The sequence below is a fragment of the Gymnodraco acuticeps genome, unplaced genomic scaffold, assembly GCF_902827175.1.
Source record: "Gymnodraco acuticeps unplaced genomic scaffold, fGymAcu1.1, whole genome shotgun sequence".
NCBI classification, from domain to species: Eukaryota; Metazoa; Chordata; class Actinopteri; order Perciformes; family Bathydraconidae; genus Gymnodraco; species Gymnodraco acuticeps.
The window spans coordinates 193,829-206,054 of record NW_022990538.1 but is presented as its reverse complement, the minus strand read 5'-3'; the positions used below and the strand labels follow the sequence as shown (position 1 = coordinate 206,054).

Sequence of the window (12,226 nt, the reverse complement as noted above, 5' to 3'; positions counted from 1 at the left end):
ATCTCAGCTGCTAAGGACAAGTTGTGCGAGATGCACAAACTGAGGGAAGAGCATCTGAACAAGGCGCATCATTCCACGTCCCCCACCAGTTGGTGAGTACACAGTCTTCACCTCCGCCGTTGCTTAGTTGGTCTTCATACCGAAAGAAATACTGGGCTGCACGCCCATCAGACCACCTCCATCTTCTTTCTTTGGCGATGTCAATGGCTGCATCTCAGGTCGACTATTTTCATTTCCTCGCTCCTCGGTCCTCGGTCTCACCGGAAGTTGATTTGCCTGCGCCATCTTGAGTACCGTCCCATGGCTCTTATTTCTGCCGGAGGACCGAGGATCGAGGAGCGAGGAGCGATAATGGAGGAGCGATAATCGAGGAACCACCAGACCATCCTCCGATGAAATCCTCAGATACTCGCCCCGCCCCCTTACTGTGTATCGCTCACTGATTGGACGATGCAGTGCATGCACTGATCTCATGCTTCTTGACATGAGAGCAGAGTGAAGAAAATACATGAACCTCACGGGAGTCACTCCTCAGTTTATACAGTGTTTTGTTTCAATTCATGTTTCATTTAGTTCACTTTTTTCGTTTCACATTTTCATTTATTGTCATTTCCATTCAGTCAGTCATTAAGTGCTATTAAAATGTTAATGTGCTACATATCCACACAAACAAACAAACAAAGTGTGCAATCCAATGAATGTTAATCTAACTGGGTTTTGATAGATAACATATCTCTTTTTCTTCTCTCAATTATTTTATTTCTATTGTGCACTCTAATCAATATTAATCAAACTATTGTTCGTTTATACATTTTAAGAATGGCGTTTATCTTTTTTGAGAATGAGTTCTTATTTTATTTTATTTATTGGGATCTACAACAGATGATACAAATGTTTGTGTCAGTAAATGTGTACTAACAGAGGCGGGGGTGTGTGTGGAAATAACGGGGACAGAGCTGCTGTCAGACGATCAGCTGTGCGGCGTCATCACAAACAGACGTCGCTTCACGTGACGCTCCGGAGGAAAGGACGTCCCATTGCTCTTAAAACTAATTTCCCTGCTTCTCGTGGTTTCCTTTCGTCCCTCCATGCTTCCCTGGTGGGAGGGACTAAACGCAGGGAAACGACGCAAGTGAGGGACGCAAGGATTTCATTTAATCGACCTGAGAAGCAGCCATTGAGTCCGATCCATGTTGCTCCCTTAGCAGGGTCAGAGAATTGTATCAGGAATTTGACAAAAACCTCTTCCTCTGTACTGTGTGGATAGACACCAGGTTGCCTCCCTGGGACACACAGTAGAGCTCTGCATCAGCCCAGGACTGTTTGCACCTGTAGACCTCAGCCATACCCTTAATGCGAGGCGCAAATCGAGTTAAAGTATGTCCCGTAGTTCTGCAGGTGAGATCTGAGCTGTGTGGACATGCAGTGGTTCGCCAGCAGAGGGAGCTAAAGAGCAGAAGACTCACACTGACACACTAATGATAAACTGTTCAGCAGATTATTACACAATTAAATGTAAGAGGTACTGACCACAAGTTAACTACAGCATACATATAGTACTAGCATGAGTACTCTGATTTACTATCCGTCCATCCATGTGAGGTCTTACTGATATAATGGCATTTTTAACATGTCCCAATGTCCTCTTTTTCCCGTTGCCATGATAGACTTAGATAGGTGGTTGTAGTGATCATACGCAGACAAAAAACACAAAATAATGAAGTTGTTATCTCCAGATTAATTTGAAGTTTATTGACGTTATTGTACATTACTAGTTTTTCAAATTATGCCAGTGAATAAGAACTGTGTGCTATATACCCAAATACAAACATGTGCATCTAATCAGCGCCAACAAGTGTCCAAAAATAATATTGCATGAAATGACATACCAACGTTTAACATGAGTGGCTTCTGCACTGAGAATGAAACTCTGCATCTTAAATGAGATTATCCGTCAAAATAAAAGTTAAATTATCCAAAAACAAGACTATTTTGAGAAGTTAATTGTAGAATATTGCATAAAGATTATACCTAATGGACCACAATCCTGTGTGTGTATGTGTGTGTGTGTGTGTTTGTGTGTGTGTGTGTGTGTGTGTGTGTGTGTGTGTGTTTGTGTGTCAGGAAAGCCACATTTTCACAGTAAAACAAGTCGACAGACAGAAATAGAAACGAGCGCTTAAAACAATAGCAGTTAACGGAGCGAAGCTGTGGTCGAGGCGTGTTGCTGTCGTTACAGCTCTTATGAGCAGGAACAACCAGACTATAAAGGACAACAATAGAAAATGTCTTTAACACAGCATGAAGTCTAACGATGGTAACTATTCACAGGGAGAGAGACGCTGTGATGTTTTCCCTCTGGGAGATCAGTAAAAGCTGCTGCTGGGTAACGACAAAAACAGCTTAATCTAAATAATTAGAAAGATGTGACTACAGTTTCACTCATGTGACAAACTGTACATGGTGTGTTGTCAATTAAACATACAGAAAGTAGACTTACTATTACTCGCTGTTGTGTTGAAGGTGAATGTTCAAGCCACCAATGTCTGTCCAAAATGTTATCACTTTACCCTCCTAGGATATGGAGGAGTAGGTATAATCCTCTGAAGCTCAAGGACACACTCTGCAATGGGAATCAGTTATGTGAAGGATGTCATAAAGGCCTCTTCTGATCCATTGTAATCTTACAGTTTTTAACACATAAAGTCTGAGATATTCATCGAGGGCTCGTCCGGGATTTGAACCCGGGACCTCTCGCACCCGAAGCGAGAATCATACCCCTAGACCAACGAGCCACAAGGAAACACACCTTGCTTCACAGATTTACTTAAAGGAGCCATATTACATTGAGAAGTTGTAAATAAACTTTTATTTTAAGAAAAATCATCTCCTTGTTTCCCAGAATCAGACATGAAGATATCAGTTTCACTTTGCAGACCTAACACACTACAGGAAAGGGAAAACTCCAAAAGCAAAAAAGTTCCCCTTTAAAATCCCTCCTAATATTTTTCATTGCAACAAGTTTCATCAGCTCTCTTTTTTCAGTTGCGTGTGCACTGAGTTTCACTCTTTGTCTCTCCCCCCTCCTCCTCCGCTCCTAAAAGTCAATTAGCGGTGTATAACGAGAACACAGAGCTCTTTAAACGCTTCTCCACGCCGAATGAACCCTGTTCTCTCTGCTCTCTGACAGGTGGCAGTTATCCCATCAGCTCGCCTCACAATCCCCTCCGCCAAACAATACAGGACAAGGTGGGGGCCACACATAGAGGGGGGGCGGGGGGGTAATAATACAGGGTCTTAAATTCATGAGCTAATACAACCCATTCAAACCCAAAACACCCACAACCCCTCCATCACCCTCCAACTTCTCTTTTGTTTTGCTGCTGTTGTAAAAGTTATAAAAGACTCTTCAGTGTTGCTGAGTGTGTGTGTGTGTGTGTGTGTGTGTGTGTGTGTATGTGTGTGTGTGTGTGTGTGTGTGTGTGTGTGTGATCTGCTCTGAAGTCATGCACTCAAAAAATGTTCTTTAGTGAAAGTAAAAAAGTACAAGCATCAACATAAACTTAAATTACCAAAAGCAAAAAACACACGCAATTTCATTTTCAGATTACCTGTGGGATTCCACAAGCAAGAAGATTCAGTATATTACAATAATTAAGTCAGTGTTAAAGTTAGCTAGAGAAATGTAAGGCCTTAGAATAAAACCTTTTTAAGGTGAAACATCCAGAGACGAAGGATTCAACATCTGCAGTATACTCTGCAAAAGTGAAGTCAGATATTTCGAAGATAAAACCTGAACCGGTCGATGTGCAGTTTGTGTCGTCAGCTGCAGGAACATTTCTCAAGAAAGCAGGACTGAGCTTTCACCTGAGCCACCGAAGAATTCTCATTGTTTAGACTCCACTCTCTCTGCCACCAACAAATGACGTTTTATTGTCAAGGAGAGCTGAACATATAAGCTGCAGGAGTGTCTTATGGGAAGCACTGTTCAAAGATGCACCTTTGAATCAGTGCAAAGCTTTTCCCAGACTCATGATGGAGTTCAGGTTTGATCTCAGTAACCTCATTGCATTGATTTTAGGAGAACAAAACTGTAAAAAGCCTCACCACCTGCTCAGCAGCAAAGAGAGACAGACACACGACTAGCTGGTGGACATAGTGGGTGTTTCAGCAGCTAAAGTATAGACCAAAAACAGAGCTGTAAAGGGGGGGGGGGGGGGGGGGGGGTATTTGACTCAGATGAACACAAACAGACTCTACAATCATGTTGCTTTATGTTGAAATTAACAGGTTGCAAAAAAGTTCAACTCCAGATGGAGTACAAATTCCTGGAGACATGAAAACAACTTTGGACACAAACTTCCCCCTGAAGTTTTCCCCTTCAGGTGAAACCGTTTTTCTTCTCAAGCTGGATGGATGTTATTGTTGGGTGGAGTTTGGACATTATTGTTCTTGACTCAAAGTGGCCAACACGGACAGACGGTGAACTTCTCGTCCCAAGGTGAACACGCCCTCCACGGTTTTCATTCTCCTTTCTCTTCAGCTTGAAGCCTAACGGACGCCTCGCCTGGGCCGAACCCAAAACCTTCGCTCACTTTCCGATTCATGACCGCTCAAGTCGTCCATTGTTCTTATTGAGACCCTTGGCGTCATGAATAGCCAATAAAAAGCCCATCGCTCCTGAAGAAAAGGTGCCCAGTGATGGCCTCCATACATCTCTCAGCGTGGAAACCATCTGTTCGCTCGGCCCTCTGCTCCCCGTGTGAAAGGGATAATTGAGTGTTATAGAGAGCGGAGAATAGATCCCTCTGCTCCTGATTTGTATTCTTTAGAAAGAGCCAGGGGTTTCACACCACATCTGCCCCTCCACTCCATTCACTGTCCCATCAATTAGCACACTCAATTAAGCCCTCATAATCCCTTTACGGACACAAAAAGGGCTCCATCCAACGCCACGCCCGCCATGGAGAAGTGGCAACAAATGAGACTTTAGTGACTGTTTTCTTTGGGAAGACGGAGGGAAACAATGCAGAATGATGGCAGTGTGAGTCCTTCAACACTTCATAAGAGGAGTCGATGGTTGAAAAGCTGGGTGTGTGCAGCTGGCAGCAAGCCGTCGAAGAACGAGCTCCCTGGTCGATTTGTCGGCCATTGTTCAGCAGATTATGAGCATGCCTTTTCACTGCAGTGATACAATTAATGAGAGGAGGGTTGAATAGAGAGGCAGTCGGTCAGGCACATGTAGGCCGGAGGAGGTCTGAATGCAGAGGAACTGTGAAAATGCCAACAGTGGTGATCCTGTCACTGCTGATGAAAAGCTGCTGGTTTAATCCCTATTAGTGCCGCGTGAGCCAAAGTGATATGAATTCAACAGGTTTAATCTGAGACCCAGCACTGATGCACTAATGTATCAATATAATAACGTTGTTTTAATACATTTTAATATAAAGTGTACTTATTGCAAATTGAGTTCACTGAAAGCGTCTATAATCTGTGTTTTGATTTTATAATAAACAGTATTGGGTGTCTTTAAGCTGTATCTGCATCTCCCTTTTGCTTTATGGATCTTTATAAAGAGTTTTAGTTCATTGTTCTTCATTCCCACACATAAGTTTACTCAGGGCCGTCCCTGGCCAACATGAGGCCCCACGCAAAGTGATGAGGCCCTCTGTTTTGCAAGCGTCGTCGACGGGGACGGGGACGGGCGGGGGTTTGCTAGTGGAGCATCGCAGCGGCGAAATCGTGCTGCGCCACACTAATTGCGCCGCATAAGCGCATAGGTGCGCCGCATTTTCGGCTCAGTTGGGGCACCCTCCGCAAGGTGAGGCCCCCTCCGCAAGGTGAGGCCCCACGCAGTCTGCATGGTCAGCCTGTAGGGAGGGACGGCCCTGAGTTTACTGTTTTGGTTAACTCTCTGAAACGTACTTTCATTGTTACACAATACAAATGCCTTAGAAAGCCACACTATCCACACTTTTAGCAGCTAAATGGACGCACACTTCCATCAAGAGGTGGTAGAGACCACAAACGGAGCAAAAAGAGAGTGACTATTTGATTTACATTCATCAGGTGGACACAAACGGACTCCCAAAGAATATCCATGTTGCACGCTTCTTTCCTGATGTAGGAAAAAGCAGCAAGTTAAACCTATCAATTTCGATTCTTAGGTGTGACGCTGGATGAAAACCTGACATGGAAATCACACATAGCACATGTTAAAACCAAAGTGTCTAGGAATATTTCTGTTCTAAACAAGGCAAAGTATTTGCTAGATTACAAGGCATTGAGGATGTTGTACTGTTCACTCATTTAGCCATTTTTCATTTATTGTATAGAAGTGTGGGGCAACACGTATATGAGCAACATACAGCCATTGTCAATATTACAGAAAAGGGCAGTAAGAATAATTCATAAAGCTGACTCAAGAGAACACACCAACAGACTGTTCTTTAAGTCAGGACTCTTGAAACTCAAAGACAGCTGAGCTGCAGACATTATCAGTAATGCACAGGGCAAAGAGCAGTTGTTTGTTTTTGGATCAGACAAGGAAGACCACAGAAGGGAATTCAATTTTAAGCATCCATATGCAAGGACTACTCTTAAACAAATGTGTATTTCGGTAGTTGGTGTACAATTGTGGAATTCTCAACACAAGGATCTAAAGAATTGTATTTGTATTTTTCAGTTAAAGAAGTTGTATAAATGAAGAAAGATGGGACTATATGAAGCAGAATGTGAATAAGTCTATGTACTCTGGTCCTTCATGTTTTTCATGTCTTTGATGTGATGTCTCCTCTGTATTTGCGGGTCCCATTGCCATTGTTATTGTTGTTATTGTTATTATTATCATCATGCCTCGCTTTCCACCTTCTTCTCCAGTAGGACTCAGATGAGGGTGTTGCACTTTTCTTTTCCTTATACATGTGATGTTTTGGTGTTTTGTTTCTTTCCGTTAACCGTCAAGTGGGAAATGAGTATTTGTTTGTGTGTTTCTCTTGGTATCCTAAGATACTGTTATGTTTGGCTGTGAACATTATTATTATGAAGGGCAGACCATCTATTTGTATTTTGTTTTTTTTAGAAAGGGGCAGGTCACATAAGATTGTATTCTTCTCCCTGCTCCTTTTCGCTCAATGGTAGAGTCATGCTTTGTGGCAATTATTGTACATTTGGTTTTGATGAGCGGGACAAATAAAAATGAAAGGTTTTATGTCACCGTTCATGACTGCTTTTTAATCCAATCTGCTTAGTTTGTTTCTTAATCATGAAGTAGATACACAAGTTATTTAAGACTTTCTGCAACATTACGAGATGGAGACTCTGTTTTCGCAGCCCTTGAGTCATATTTTGGTATTAGTGTGACTAGACCTGAGAGAGAGAACTGCTTTTAAACTCTTGCCACGGGCAGATATGGAATTTGTACTCGTGACCTTTTTGCACTCAAAGGAATAATTGTTTGTTTTTAAAACAAGCCCCCAGAAGCTGTTCCACTGACTCAACACTCAGTCGTTAACTCAATGTGTTAACTGTATTACCGTAGACACAGTTTCCCAAATTAAAAAGGCTGCAAGACTAGTGCCACACCTTAAATGACTAGGTGCAATGGGTTGAAGTGGGAACGTGCTAATGTATGTTTAATTGTAGATTTTATGGAGGTGTGTACTCTAACTGACACTTTGATTCATTTTAGTTGTAGTTTTTTAAATGTTCATGTTTCAAATCAAATCAAATCAAGTTTTATTTATATAGCACATTTATAAACGATTTTTGGTCGAGCCAAAGTGCTGTACATATAATAAAAATAGCCTACAGTAGAGACACTTTACAGCAAATACAACAGCACAGATTGGTCAGAATATCAGTATGAGAAAAACGACACCCTCTATCCTTAGACCCTCTGTCCTTAGACCCTCTGTCCTTAGACCCTCACATCGTACAAGGAAAAACTTCCAGAGAAAACCCACAATTTAAGGGGAAAAATGGGAGAAACCTCAGGGAGAGCAACAGAGGAGGGATCCCTCTTCCAGGACGGACAAACGTGCAATAGATGCCGTGTGTAAATCGAAGAGATAATACATTTTACAGCATATAGACCGAATGTTAGCAAATGCATGTATGCATTTCTCTACATCAAAGTGTTAGATGTTCTTTAAAGGGCTCATCAGGGATTTGAACCCGGGACCTCGCTCACCTGAAGTGATAATCATACCACTAAACTAACATCTAATAATCAGGTAATACATTTTTTTACTTTATTTATGCAAAGAATCCTTACATCGACCTGAATCTCAAAAGTTAAGGGGTATCAATTCCTTTGAAAAGGCTAAACAAAAAAATGATTGGGAAAATCCCCTCCATTTGATATCTGTCAATGTTTTTCTTTTCTTTCTTCTTTTATCTTTTCATTTCTTTCATCCACGCTAACTTCAAAAAGTTGAGATACATTTCAGAGTTTATTCTTGACCCTGGAAACAAAACCAACACAATAAAACAAACTGTAAACATTTAACAACATATAAAAGTGCAAAGTGTTACGCATGAAACTGATGCTGGGGTGTCCTGAAATCAAATCTCAAATTGTTCTCCAGGGACTCCCAGGGCCCCCTGTGGGAATGCTGAGGGGCCCCAGCAGAAATAACCACTTCTGGTTTAATGCCTCTCCCTGGAGGTTTGGATACATTTCTGTCAGGCTGAATCTCATACAAGTTCATATAAGGTAGCACAAAAAAACACATTTTATAAATATTTCAAAACAAAGATGAAGCAGAAGAGGATGAATGAGAAAACAATGAAAGATGTACTCTATGTTCTGGCATTGTGGCATCTTCTTTCTTAAATGAAAGTGTCCCCACACACACACACACACACACACACACACACACACACACACACACACACACACACACACACACACACACACACACACACCACACACACACACACACACACACACACACACACACACACACACACACACACACACACACACACACACACACACACACACACACACATACACACACAGCCTTGGGAAAACACTTTAACACATCGTATTAAAGCTCTATAATTGTCTTTATGGATTGCTTGTTGTAGCCATAATTGTTCACGACTCCATAAACGAGAGAGAACCAGTCCAGATGGTTCATTAGAGCGCTGAAACGAGGAAAGACTTTCTCAGAATTACTCACTGTTGTGTTTCTGCGCTACATTTCACATAATTCACACAAAAACAGAGAGCAGGGACTGTGATCTTTTTGCTGATGCAGTTTTAAGCACGGTTGTCAAAGAGTAGAAAACAAATTCATTGATCTATTTATAGATTGCCTGTAGTTCACCTACATGTCTTTGGGTTTCATGTTTGAGGGTTGAGAGGGAAGAGGGTTGGTTTATTCGTATTAATATAGGCTACCAATTTTAAAGATTTAAAAGGGCAGCCAAATAAAATGTCCTCTTTTTTAGCTGCCTTGGTCCTTTAATGGCGCTCAGGATTAGCAATTGTTGTTTAGTTTAACCATATGGCTCTGGTTTAACCGATTGTCAACCGATTTGTTATTGACACAACACATTATTTTAAGACACACAGCATAAGACGAGGGCTCGTCCGGGATTTGAACCCGGGACCTCTCGCACCCAAAGCGAGAATCATACCCCTAGACCAACGAGCCACAAGGAGTATCACAGCTATCACACAACAAGAATGTGTTCGTCTTATCCTGCGTTCAAACCGGACACGATGCGAATATTCGCTTTGCTCTAAACGCTCGAGTTTCACCCATAGACTGTATAGGTTTCACCGCGGCTGTCAGCTGTGTTTACTCGCATCATTCAAACAAGACGCGCTCGCTCGGGGGCTGCAACTACAACAAAATCAGGGCCGTCCCAGGCCAACTTGGGGCCCCAAGCGACATTGTGAGATGAGGCCCCCCCCCCCACCGACAGTTGCGAAGTAGTATAATTCCTGTTTATTATTATTATTAACACAGTTACTTTTTTATACAGTGAGGTAAATGGTAAATGTGCATGTATGTCGTTCAGTATGCATTTACAGGTGAATACGTCTGCATTTCCTGCCAAATAGCCTCAAAAAGATTAAAATAGAATGAATGCAAATAAATTACTTCTACTAATAATACTAATCAATTCAATAATATAAATACTATTTTATTATAATATAGTTGTAATATAGTCAGGACTAAACATGCTTATTACATGCTCAAAAACTGATATTTCTTAAATCTGTATTCAAATGTAGTTCCCTCTGTCAGCAATGTATCAACAACCACACACATATTTCTATCAGTATTTCTCTGTGTTGTGGTTGACATGATGATGACTGTTAGGAGTTAAGGGGAGAGGCTGAGCATCACCATGAAATGTGCAAATTGACATAAAAATGAATAAAAGGGGAAAAAATGCTCCATGTTTTTTAGGCTGTAAACTGTAACTGTTCTGTAAGCAGACAGTTTATCACTCCTCCTCCTGTACATTAGCAGATAAAAGGCATAAAATACTTGAATGAATGTTAAATAAAGAATGCTGGAAATAACTGCATCTACATTAGCCTATATGCTATGCATGACTTCTTCATGTCGTGAATTGCAGCTGATGTTTTGATATGGCAATTGGCAAAAGTTCTCAATTCTCGGCGCAGTTCTCAGCGCAGTTCTCGGCGCAGTTCTCAGCGCAGTTCTCAGCGCGGAGAACTGCGCTGAGAACTGCGCACAAGCCGAGGACCCCTGCACGAGGCCCCTTGCGCAATGTGAGGCCCCATGCAGCCTGCATGATCGGCCTGTAGGATGGGACGGCCCTGAACAAAATGAACATATTTTACCGTGATTAAATTGTAATACACGTTTCTAAATAACAACATACTGATACCGGTTAGTAAAAACCATGAATTAATGCTTGACAAGTCTGCAGACAGACGGCAGGCGAAAAACCTTTTAAAATGCTTGTTTTCTGAATGAAGATTGGATCGACCAGGCTAAGCCAACGTTGTATATGTTCCGTTCACATTCATAACAACGGCCTACAGACATTAAATAAACCAGCGACTGTATTCGCCATGACACAGACAGTCTGTGGTTTGTACATGTTTAACTTTTGTCCAGTTTCTGAACAGATATGTGGAGCTGTGAGCTCTGTGTGCTAACTGCTAACAGCTAACGGCTGATGTTTTCTGGTTGAACGTCAGTGACGGCAGGCTGAGATCCTCATCGCTGATTGGCTACCGCGAGATCACGTCACGCGAATATGACGCTCGAGTTGAAAAAATTGAACTTGAGCGTTTGTCGTGGCCCCCTTCAATCGCGCCGCGGAATTTGCGTCCACTGCTTCATGCTCGCTGTCGGAGCGAATTTGCGTCTGTCTGCGTCTCTCCATTGATTTTACATGTAATCGTGCCGCCCCCAAAACATTGCATCGTGTCCGGTGTGAACGCAGCTCTAGGATCACTTTTTTCTTTTCTTTCTGTAACGGGAACCAGTTAAAGGTGGGGTATGTAATTTATTTCAGAAACACTTTTTGTTATATTCCATGGAATGCTCTTAACATCCCGATAGAATTGAATATCTTAAATGCTTTGACAATAAATACATTTGTGGAAGCCGTAGCACTGTAAAAAGCACGACCAATCATTTTAACCGGCCCGGCTAAAATAACTGGATGGCCTACCTGCCTGTCAGCCTTCCATCTCGTGCACAAACTTATCTCGTGCCCTCATTGGCCGCTTTCACACCAAGTTACTTTGCCGTACTTAGTGCCTAGCACTTAGTGCCAGCACTTAGTACCCCCATGGAACTAAGTACAGATCGCGTTCACACCGGAATAAGTTCCCTGAGGGAAGATTACGCAAATGAAGCCGCTGACGTCACTTCGTCTTCTGCTTTGGGTTTGCTGGCAGGCCGCAAACCACTTCACGGCGTATACTGCCAACCGAAGTCCCCGGTGTTGGGGACTTCCGAGTAAATCGCCGGAACGCCGACACCTCCTCATCACTCCACCGCTCCCATGTTTTTTTTTGTGTTGCCATAAGTTATTCTCTCTCCGTTGGTGCGCGGGGCTAATGCTAATGCTAATAATGCTAATACCAGCAAATACAATGGAAAGTACGCAGCCGAAAACAATAAGTTTGTGCACGAGATGGAAGGCTGACAGGCAGGTAGGCCATCCAGTTATTTTAGCCGGGCCGGTTAAAATGATTGGTCGTGCTTTTTACAGCGCTACG

General features: G+C 42.3%; 2 non-coding genes across 2 annotated transcripts; both read right to left on the bottom strand.

The window, feature by feature from the left end:
* Positions 1-2,723: 2,723 nt before the first annotated feature.
* trnap-cgg lies at positions 2,724-2,795 on the bottom strand. Its single transcript has one exon. It is a non-coding gene; the product is annotated as a tRNA-Pro (tRNA).
* A 6,798-nt stretch (positions 2,796-9,593) lies between these two features.
* Positions 9,594-9,665, bottom strand: trnap-ugg. The gene has a single exon. It is a non-coding gene; the product is annotated as a tRNA-Pro (tRNA).
* Between the last annotated feature and the right edge of the window lie 2,561 nt (positions 9,666-12,226).